Below are 12786 nucleotides of genomic sequence, written 5' to 3' on the forward strand. Positions count from 1 at the left end.
TATCCTATCCTCTATCCTATCCTATCCTCTATCCTATCCAATCCTCTATCCTATCCTATCCTCTATCCTATCATATCCTCTATCCTATCCTATCCACTATCCTATCCTGTCCTCTATCCTATCCTTTCCCCTATCCTATCCTATCCTCTATTCTGTCCTATCCTCCATCGTCTCCTGTCCTCTATCCTATCCAATCCCCTATCCTATCCTCTACCGTCTCCTATCCTCTATCCTATCCAATCCCCTATCGGATCCTCTATCCTATCCTATCCTCAATCCTATGCTATCCTCAATCCTATCCTATCTTCTATCCTATCCTATCCTCTATCCTATCCTATCCTCTATCCTATCCAATCCCCTATCGGATCCTCTATCCTATCCTATCCTCAATCCTATCCTATCCTCAATCCTATCCTATCCTCTATCCTATCCTATCCTCTATCCTATCCTATCCTCTATCCTATCCTTTCCTCGATTCTATCCTATCCTCCATCGTCTCCTGTCCTCTATCATATCCAATCCCCTATCCTATCCTCTATCGTCTCCTATCCTCTATCCTATCCAATCCCCTATCGGATCCTCCATCCTATCCTATCCTCTATCCTATCCTATCCCCAATCCTATCCTATCCTCTATCCTATCCTATCCTCTATCCTATCCTATCCTCAATCCTATCCTATCCTCAATCCTATCCTATTCTCTATCCTATCCTATCCTCTATCCTATCCTATTCTCTATCGTATCCTATCCGCTATCGTCTCCTGTCCTCTATTCTATCCTATCCTCTATTCTATCCTATCCTCCATCGTCTCCTGTCCTCTATCCTATCCTATCCTCTATCCTATCCTATCCTCCATCGTCTCCTGTCCTCTATCCTATCCAATCCCCTATCCTATCCTCTATCGTCTCCTATCCTCTATCTTATCCAATCCCCTATCCGATCCTCTATCCTATCCTATCCTCAATCCTATCCTATCCTCAATCCTATCCTATCCTCTATCCTATCCTATCCTCTATGCTATCCCATCCTCTATCCTATACTATGCTCTATCCTATCCTATCCTCTATCCTATCCTATCCTCTATCCTATCCTATCCTCAATCCTATCCTATCCTCTATCCTATCCTATCCTCTATGCTATCCCATCCTCTATCCTATCCTATCCTCTATCCTATCCTATCCTCTATCCTAATCTATCCTCTATCGTATGCTCTATCCTCAATCCTATCCTCTATCCTATCCTATCCTCTATCCTATCCTATCCTCTATCCTATCCAATCCTCTATCCTATCCTCTATCCTATCCTATCCTCTATCCTATGCTATCCTCAATCCTATCCTATCCTCTATCCTATCCTATCCTCTATGCTATCCCATCCTCTATCCTATCCTATGCTCTATCCTCAATCCTATTCTCTATCCTACCCTATCCTCTATCCTATCCTATACTCTAACCTATCCTATACTCTATCCTATCCTATCCTATCCAATCCCCTATCCTATCCTCTATTCGACCCTATCCTCTATCCTATCGTATCCTCTATACTATCGTATCCTCTATCCTATCGTGTCCTCGATCCTATAATATCATCCATCCTATCCTATTCTCTATCCTACCCTATCCTATCCTCTATCCTATCCTATTCTCTATCGTATCCTATCCCCTATCGTCTCCTGTCCTCTATCCTGTCCAATCCCCTATCCTATTCTCTATCGTCAACTATCCTATATCCTATCCAATCCCCTATCCGCTCCTCTATATTATCCTCTTTACTATCCTGTTCTCTATCCTATACTATCCTCTATCGTATCCTATCGTCTATTCTATCCTCTATCCTATCCTATCCTCTCTCCTATCATATCCTCTATCCTATCCTATCCTCTATCCTATCCTATCCTCTATCCTATCCTTTCCCCTATCCTATCCTATCCTCTATTCTATCCTATCCTCCATCGTCTCCTGTCCTCTATCCTATCCAATCCCCTATCCTATCCTCTATCGTCTCCTATCCTCTATCCTATCCTATCCTCAATCCTATCCTATCCTCTATCCTATCCTATCCTCTATGCTATCCCATCCTCTATCCTATACTATGCTCTATCCTATCTTATCCTCTATCCTATCCTATCCTCTATCCTATCCTATCCTCAATCCTATCCTATCCTCTATCCTATCCTATCCTCTATCCTATCCAATCCTCTATCCTATCCTATCCTCTATCCTATCATATCCTCTATCCTATCCTATCCACTATCCTATCCTATCCTCTATCCTATCCTTTCCCCTATCCTATCCTATCCTCTATTCTGTCCTATCCTCCATCGTCTCCTGTCCTCTATCCTATCCAATCCCCTATCCTATCCTCTACCGTCTCCTATCCTCTATCCTATACAATCCCCTATCGGATCCTCTATCCTATCCTATCCTCAATCCTATGCTATCCTCAATCCTATCCTATCCTCTATCCTATCCTATCCTCTATCCTATCCTATCCTCTATCCTATCCAATCCCCTATCGGATCCTCTATCCTATCCTATCCTCAATCCTATCCTATCCTCAATCCTATCCTATCCTCTATCCTATCCTAACCTCTATCCTATCCTATCCTCTATCCTATCCTTTCCTCGATTCTATCCTATCCTCCATCGTCTCCTGTCCTCTATCATATCCAATCCCCTATCCTATCCTCTATCGTCTCCTATCCTCTATCCTATCCAATCCCCTATCGGATCCTCCATCCTATCCTATCCTCTATCCTATCCTATCCCCAATCCTATCCTATCCTCTATCCTATCCTATCCTCTATCCTATCCTATCCTCAATCCTATCCTATCCTCAATCCTATCCTATCCTCTATCCTATCCTATCCTCTATCCTATCCTATTCTCTATCGTATCCTATCCGCTATCGTCTCCTGTCCTCTATTCTATCCTATCCTCTATTCTATCCTATCCTCCATCGTCTCCTGTCCTCTATCCTATCCTATCCTATCCTCTATCCTATCCTATCCTCTATCCTATCCTTTCCCCTATCCTATCCTATCCTCTATTCTATCCTATCCTCCATCGTCTCCTGTCCTCTATGATATCCAATCCCCTATCCTATCCTCTATCCTATCCTATCCTCAATCCTATCCTATCCTCAATCCTATCCTATCCTCTATCCTATCCTATCCTCAATCCTATCCTATCCTCAATCCTATCCTATCCTCTATCCTATCCTATCCTCTATGCTATCCCATCCTCTATCCTATACTATGCTCTATCCTATCCTATCCTCTATCCTATCCTATCCTCTATCCTATCCTATCCTCAATCCTATCCTATCCTCTATCCTATCCTATCCTCTATGCTATCCCATCCTCTATCCTATCCTATCCTCTATCCTATCCTATCCTTTATCCTATTCTATCCTCTATCGTATGCTCTATCCTCAATCCTATCCTGTATCCTATCCTATCCTCTATCCTATCCTATCCTCTATCCTATCCAATCCTCTATCCTATCCTCTATCCTATCCTATCCTCTATCCTATCATATCCTCTATCCTATCCTATCCTCTATCCTATCCTATCCTCTATCCTATCATTTCCCCTATCCTATCCTATCCTCTATTCTATCCTATCCTCCATCGTCTCCTGTCCTCTATCCTATCCAATCCCCTATCCTATCCTCTATCGTCTCCTATCCTCTATCCTATCCAATCCCCTATCGGATCCTCTACCCTATCCTATCCTCAATCCTATCCTCAATCCTATCCTACCCTCTATCCTATCCTATCCTCTATCCTATCCTATCCTCTATCCTATCCTATCCTCTATCCTATCCTATCCTCTATCCTATTCTATGCTCTATCCTAACCTTTCCTCTATCCTATCCTATCCTCTATTCTATCCTATCCTCCATCGTCTCCTGTCCTCTATCCTATCCAATCCCCTATCCCATCCTCTATCGTCTCCTATCCTCTATCCTATCCAATCCCCTATCCGATCCTCTATCCTATCCTATCCTCAATCCTATCCTATCCTCAATCCTATCCTATCCTCTATCCTATCCTATCCTCTATCCTATCATATCCTCCATCCTATCCTATCCTCTATCCTATCCTATCCCCAATCCTATCCTATCCTCTATCCTATCCTATCCTCAATCCTATCCTATCCTCAATCCTATCCTATCCTCTATCCTATCCTATCCTCTATCCTATCCTATTCTCTATCGTATCCTATCCGCTATCTTCTCCTGTCCTCTATTCTATCCTATCCTCTATTCTATCCTATCCTCCATCGTCTCCTGTCCTCTATCCTATCCTATCCTCTATCCTATCCTATCCTCTATCCTATCCTATCCTCTATCCTATCCTTTCCCCTATCCTATCCTATCCTCTATTCTATCCTATCCTCCATCGTCTCCTGTCCTCTATGCTATCCAATCCCCTATCCTATCCTCTATCCTATCCTATCCTCAATCCTATCCTATCCTCAATCCTATCCTATCCTCTATCCTATCCTATCCTCTATGCTATCCCATCCTCTATCCTATACTATGCTCTATCCTATCTTATCCTCTATCCTATCCTATCCTCTATCCTATCCTATCCTCAATCCTATCCTATCCTCTATCCTATCCTATCCTCTATCCTATCCAATCCTCTATCCTATCCTATCCTCTATCCTATCATATCCTCTATCCTATCCTATCCACTATCCTATCCTATCCTCTATCCTATCCTTTCCCCTATCCTATCCTATCCTCTATTCTGTCCTATCCTCCATCGTCTCCTGTCCTCTATCCTATCCAATCCCCTATCCTATCCTCTACCGTCTCCTATCCTCTATCATATCCAATCCCCTATCGGATCCTCTATCCTATCCTATCCTCAATCCTATGCTATCCTCAATCCTATCCTATCCTCTATCCTATCCTATCCTCTATCCTATCCTATCCTCTATCCTATCCAATCCCCTATCGGATCCTCCATCCTATCCTATCCTCTATCCTATCCTATCCCCAATCCTATCCTATCCTCTATCCTATCCTATCCTCTATCCTATCCTATCCTCAATCCTATCCTATCCTCAATCCTATCCTATTCTCTATCCTATCCTATCCTCTATCCTATCCTATTCTCTATCGTATCCTATCCGCTATCGTCTCCTGTCCTCTATTCTATCCTATCCTCTATTCTATCCTATCCTCCATCGTCTCCTGTCCTCTATCCTATCCAATCCCCTATCCTATCCTCTATCGTCTCCTATCCTCTATCCTATCCTATCCTCAATCCTATCCTATCCTCAATCCTATCCTATTCTCTATCCTATCCTATCCTCTATCCTATCCTATTCTCTATCGTATCCTATCCGCTATCGTCTCCTGTCCCCTATCCTATCCTATCCTCTATTCTATCCTATCCTCCATCGTCTCCTGTCCTCTATCCTATCCAATCCCCTATCCTATCCTCTATCGTCTCCTATCCTCTATCCTATCCAATCCCCTATCGGATCCTCTACCCTATCCTATCCTCAATCCTATCCTCAATCCTATCCTACCCTCTATCCTATCCTATCCTCTATCCTATCCTATCCTCTATCCTATCCTATCCTCTATCCTATCCTATCTTCTATCCTATTCTATGCTCTATCCTAACCTTTCCTCTATCCTATCCTATCCTCTATTCTATCCTATCCTCCATCGTCTCCTGTCCTCTATCCTATCCAATCCCCTATCCCATCCTCTATCGTCTCCTATCCTCTATCCTATCCAATCCCCTATCCGATCCTCTATCCTATCCTATCCTCAATCCTATCCTATCCTCAATCCTATCCTATCCTCTATCCTATCCTATCCTCTATCCTATCATATCCTCCATCCTATCCTATCCTCTATCCTATCCTATCCCCAATCCTATCCTATCCTCTATCCTATCCTATCCTCAATCCTATCCTATCCTCAATCCTATCCTATCCTCTATCCTATCCTATCCTCTATCCTATCCTATTCTCTATCGTATCCTATCCGCTATCTTCTCCTGTCCTCTATTCTATCCTATCCTCTATTCTATCCTATCCTCCATCGTCTCGTGTCCTCTATCCTATCCTATCCTCTATCCTATCCTATCCTCTATCCTATCCTATCCTCTATCCTATCCTTTCCCCTATCCTATCCTATCCTCTATTCTATCCTATCCTCCATCGTCTCCTGTCCTCTATGCTATCCAATCCCCTATCCTATCCTCTATCCTATCCTATCCTCAATCCTATCCTATCCTCAATCCTATCCTATCCTCTATCCTATCCTATCCTCTATGCTATCCCATCCTCTATCCTATACTATGCTCTATCCTATCTTATCCTCTATCCTATCCTATCCTCTATCCTATCCTATCCTCAATCCTATCCTATCCTCTATCCTATCCTATCCTCTATCCTATCCAATCCTCTATCCTATCCTATCCTCTATCCTATCATATCCTCTATCCTATCCTATCCACTATCCTATCCTATCCTCTATCCTATCCTTTCCCCTATCCTATCCTATCCTCTATTCTGTCCTATCCTCCATCGTCTCCTGTCCTCTATCCTATCCAATCCCCTATCCTATCCTCTACCGTCTCCTATCCTCTATCCTATCCAATCCCCTATCGGATCCTCTATCCTATCCTATCCTCAATCCTATGCTATCCTCAATCCTATCCTATCCTCTATCCTATCCTATCCTCTATCCTATCCTATCCTCTATCCTATCCAATCCCCTATCGGATCCTCTATCCTATCCTATCCTCAATCCTATCCTATCCTCTATCATATCCTATCCTCTATCCTATCCTATCCTCTATCCTATCCTTTCCTCGATTCTATCCTATCCTCCATCGTCTCCTGTCCTCTATCATATCCAATCCCCTATCCTATCCTCTATCGTCTCCTATCCTCTATCCTATCCAATCCCCTATCGGATCCTCCATCCTATCCTATCCTCAATCCTATCCTATTCTCTATCCTATCCTATCCTCTATCCTATCCTATTCTCTATCGTATCCTATCCGCTATCGTCTCCTGTCCTCTATTCTATCCTATCCTCTATTCTATCCTATCCTCCATCGTCTCCTGTCCTCTATCCTATCCAATCCCCTATCCTATCCTCTATCGTCTCCTATCCTCTAGCCTATCCAATCCCCCATCGGATCCTCTATCCTATCCTATCCTCTATCCTATCCTATCCTCAATCCTATCTTATCCTCTCTCCTATCCTATCCTCTATCCTATCTTCTATCCTATCCTATCCTCTATCCTATCCTATCCTCCATCGTCTCCTGTCCTCTATCCTATCCAATCCCCTATCCTATCCTCTATCGTCTCCTATCCTCTATCCTATCCAATCCCCTATCCGATCCTCTATCCTATCCTATCCTCAATCCTATCCTATCCTCAATCCTATCCTATCCTCTATCCTATCCTATCCTCTATGCTATCCCATCCTCTATCCTATACTATGCTCTATCCTATCCTATCCTCTATCCTATCCTATCCTCTATCCTATCCTATCCTCAATCCTATCCTATCCTCTATCCTATCCTATCCTCTATGCTATCCCATCCTCTATCCTATCCTAACCTCTATCCTATCCTATCCTCTATCCTATTCTATCCTCTATCGTATGCTCTATCCTCAATCCTATCCTCTATCCTATCCTATCCTCTATCCTATCCTATCCTCTATCCTATCCAATCCTCTATCCTATCCTCTATCCTATCCTATCCTCTATCCTATGCTATCCTCAATCCTATCCTATCCTCTATCCTATCCTATCCTCTATGCTATCCCATCCTCTATCCTATCCTATGCTCTATCCTCAATCCTATTCTCTATCCTACCCTATCCTCTATCCTATCCTATACTCTAACCTATCCTATACTCTATCCTATCCTATCCTATCCAATCCCCTATCCTATCCTCTATTCGACCCTATCCTCTATCCTATCGTATCCTCTATACTATCGTATCCTCTATCCTATCGTGTCCTCGATCCTATAATATCATCCATCCTATCCTATTCTCTATCCTACCCTATCCTATCCTCTATCCTATCCTATTCTCTATCGTATCCTATCCGCTATCGTCTCCAGTCCTCTATCCTGTCCAATCCCCTATCCTATTCTCTATCGTCAACTATCCTATATCCTATCCAATCCCCTATCCGCTCCTCTATATTATCCTCTTTACTATCCTGTTCTCTATCCTATACTATCCTCTATCGTATCCTATCCTCTATCCTATCCAATCCTCTATTCTATCTTCTATCCTATCCTATCCTCTCTCCTATCATATCCTCTATCCTATCCTATCCTCTATCCTATCCTATCCTCTATCCTATCCTTTCCCCTATCCTATCCTATCCTCTATTCTATCCTATCCTCCATCGTCTCCTGTCCTCTATCCTATCCAATCCCCTATCCTATCCTCTATCATCTCCTATCCTCTATCCTATCCTATCCTCAATCCTATCCTATCCTCTATCCTATCCTATCCTCTATGCTATCCCATCCTCTATCCTATACTATGCTCTATCCTATCTTATCCTCTATCCTATCCTATCCTCTATCCTATCCTATCCTCTATCCTATCCTTTCCCCTATCCTATCCTATCCTCTATTCTGTCCTATCCTCCATCGTCTCCTGTCCTCTATCCTATCCAATCCCCTATCCTATCCTCTACCGTCTCCTATCCTCTATCCTATCCAATCCCCTATCGGATCCTCTATCCTATCCTATCCTCAATCCTATGCTATCCTCAATCCTATCCTATCCTCTATCCTATCCTATCCTCTATCCTATCCTATCCTCTATCCTATCCAATCCCCTATCGGATCCTCTATCCTATCCTATCCTCAATCCTATCCTATCCTCAATCCTATCCTATCCTCTATCCTATCCTATCCTCTATCCTATCCTATCCTCTATCCTATCCTATCCTCTATCCTATCCTATCCCCTATCCTATCCTATCCTCTATTCTATCCTATCCTCCATCGTCTCCTGTCCTCTATGATATCCAATCCCCTATCCTATCCTCTATCCTATCCTATCCTCAATCCTATCCTATCCTCAATCCTATCCTATCCTCTATCCTATCCTATCCTCTATGCTATCCCATCCTCTATCCTATACTATGCTCTATCCTATCCTATCCTCTATCCTATCCTATCCTCTATCCTATCCTATCCTCAATCCTATCCTATCCTCTATCCTATCCTATCCTCTATGCTATCCCATCCTCTATCCTATCCTATCCTCTAACCTATCCTATCCTCTATCCTATTCTATCCTCTATCGTATGCTCTATCCTCAATCCTATCCTCTATCCTATCCTATCCTCTCTCCTATCATATCCTCTATCCTATCCTATCCTCTATCCTATCCTATCCACTATCCTATCCTATCCTCTATCCTATCCTTTCCCCTATCCTATCCTATCCTCTATTCTGTCCTATCCTCCATCGTCTCCTGTCCTCTATCCTATCCTATCCACTATCCTATCCTATCCTCTATCCTATCCTTTCCCCTATCCTATCCTATCCTCTATTCTGTCCTATCCTCCATCGTCTCCTGTCCTCTATCCTATCCAATCCCCTATCCTATCCTCTACCGTCTCCTATCCTCTATCCTATCCAATCCCCTATCGGATCCTCTATCCTATCCTATCCTCAATCCTATGCTATCCTCAATCCTATCCTATCCTCTATCCTATCCTATCCTCTATCCTATCCTATCCTCTATCGTATCCAATCCCCTATCGGATCCTCTATCCTATCCTATCCTCAATCCTATCCTATCCTCAATCCTATACTATCCTCTATCCTATCCTATCCTCTATCCTATCCTATCCTCTATCCTATCCTATCCTCTATCCTATCCTATCCCCTATCCTATCCTATCCTCTATTCTATCCTATCCTCCATCGTCTCCTGTCCTCTATGATATCCAATCCCCTATCCTATCCTCTATCCTATCCTATCCTCAATCCTATCCTATCCTCAATCCTATCCTATCCTCTATCCTATCATATCCTCTATGCTATCCCATTCTCTATCCTATACTATGCTCTATCCTATCTTATCCTCTATCCTATCCTATCCTCTATCCTATCCTATCCTCTATCCTATCCTATCCTCAATCCTAACCTATCCTCAATCCTATCCTATCCTCTATCCTATCCTATCCTCTATCCTATCCTATCTTCTATCCTATCCTATCCTCTATCCTATCCTATCCTCCATCGTCTCCTGTCCTCTATCCTATCCAATCCCCTATCCTATCCTCTATCGTCTCCTATCCTCTATCCTATCCAATCCCCTATCCGATCCTCTATCCTATCCTATCCTCAATCCTATCCTATCCTCAATCCTATCCTATCCTCTATCCTATCCTATCCTCTATGCTATCCCATCCTCTATCCTATACTATGCTCTATCCTATCCTATCCTCTATCCTATCCTATCCTCTATCCTATCCTATCCTCAATCCTATCCTATCCTCTATCCTATCCTATCCTCTATGCTATCCCATCCTCTATCCTATCCTATCCTCTATCCTATCCTATCCTCTATCCTATTCTATCCTCTATCGTATGCTCTATCCTCAATCCTATCCTCTATCCTATCCTATCCTCTACCCTATCCTATCCTCTATCCTATCCAATCCTCTATCCTATCCTCTATCCTATCCTATCCTCTATCCTATCATATCCTCTATCCTATCCTATCCTCTATCCTATCCTATCCTCTATCCTATCATTTCCCCTATCCTATCCTATCCTCTATTCTATCCTATCCTCCATCGTCTCCTGTCCTCTATCCTATCCAATCCCCTATCCTATCCTCTATCGTCTCCTATCCTCTATCCTATCCAATCCCCTATCGGATCCTCTATCCTATCCTATCCTCAATCCTATCCTCAATCCTATCCTATCCTCTATCCTATCCTATCCTCTATCCTATCCTATCCTCTATCCTATCCTATCCTCTATCCTATTCTATGCTCTATCCTAACCTTTCCTCTATCCTATCCTATCCTCTATTCTATCCTATCCTCCATCGTCTCCTGTCCTCTATCCTATCCAATCCCCTATCCCATCCTCTATCGTCTCCTATCCTCTACCCTATCCAATCCCCTATCCGATCCTCTATCCTATCCTATCCTCAATCCTATCCTATCCTCAATCCTATCCTATCCTCTATCCTATCCTATCCTCTATCCTATCATATCCTCCATCCTATCCTATCCTCTATCCTATCCTATCCCCAATCCTATCCTATCCTCTATCCTATCCTATCCTCAATCCTATCCTATCCTCAATCCTATCCTATCCTCTATCCTATCCTATCCTCTATCCTATCCTATTCTCGATCGTATCCTATCCGCTATCGTCTCCTGTCCTCTATTCTATCCTATCCTCTATTCTATCCTATCCTCCATCGTCTCCTGTCCTCTATCCTATCCTATCCTCTATCCTATCCTATCCTCTATCCTATCCTATCCTCAATCCTATCCTATCCTCAATCCTATCCTATTCTCTATCCTATCCTATCCTCTATCCTATCCTATTCTCTATCGTCTCCTATCCTCTAGCCTATCCAATCCCCCATCGGATCCTCAATCCTATCCTATCCTCAATCCTATCCTATCCTCTATCCTATCCTATCCTCTATGCTATCCCATCCTCTATCCTATCCTATCCTCTATCCTATCCTATCCTCTATCGTATGCTCTATCCTCAATCCTATCCTCTATCCTATCCTATCCTCTATCCTATCCTATCCTCTATCCTATCCAATCCTCTATCCTATCCTCTATCCTATCATTTCCCCTATCCTATCCTATCCTCTATTCTATCCTATCCTCCATCGTCTCCTGTCCTCTATCCTATCCAATCCCCTATCCTATCCTCTATCGTCTCCTATCCTCTATCCTATCCAATCCCCTATCGGATCCTCTATCCTATCATTTCCCCTATCCTATCCTATCCTCTATTCTATCCTATCCTCCATCGTCTCCTGTCCTCTATCCTATCCAATCCCCTATCCTATCCTCTATCGTCTCCTATCCTCTATCCTATCCAATCCCCTATCGGATCCTCTAACCTATCCTATCCACAATCCTATCCTATCCTCTATCCTATCCTATCCTCTATGCTATCCTATCCTCTATCCTATCCTATGCTCTACCCTATCCTATCCTATCCAATCCCCTATCCTATCCTCTATTCGACCCTATCCTCTATCCTATCGTATCCTCTATACTATCGTATCCTCTATCCTATCGTGTCCTCGATCCTATAATATCATCCATCCTATCCTATTCTCTATCCTACCCTATCCTATCCTCTATCCTATCCTATTCTCTACCGTATCCTATCCGCTATCGTCTCCTGTCCTCTATCCTGTCCAATCCCCTATCCTATTCTCTATCGTCAGCTATCCTATATCCTATCCAATCCCCTATCCGCTCCTCTATATTATCCTCTTTACTATCCTGTTCTCTATCCTATACTATCCTCTATCGTATCCTATCCTCTATCCTATCCAATCCTCTATTCTATCCTCTATCCTATCCTATCCTCTCTCCTATCATATCCTCTATCCTATCCTATCCTCTATCCTATCCTATCCTCTATCCTATCCTTTCCCCTATCCTATCCTATCCTCTATTCTATCCTATCCTCCATCGTCTCCTGTCCTCTATCCTATCCAATCCCCTATCCTATCCTCTATCGTCTCCTATCCTCTATCCTA

This window comes from Halictus rubicundus, unplaced genomic scaffold (genome assembly GCF_050948215.1).
Source record: "Halictus rubicundus isolate RS-2024b unplaced genomic scaffold, iyHalRubi1_principal scaffold0035, whole genome shotgun sequence".
In the NCBI taxonomy this organism is placed as follows: Eukaryota; Metazoa; Arthropoda; class Insecta; order Hymenoptera; family Halictidae; genus Halictus; species Halictus rubicundus.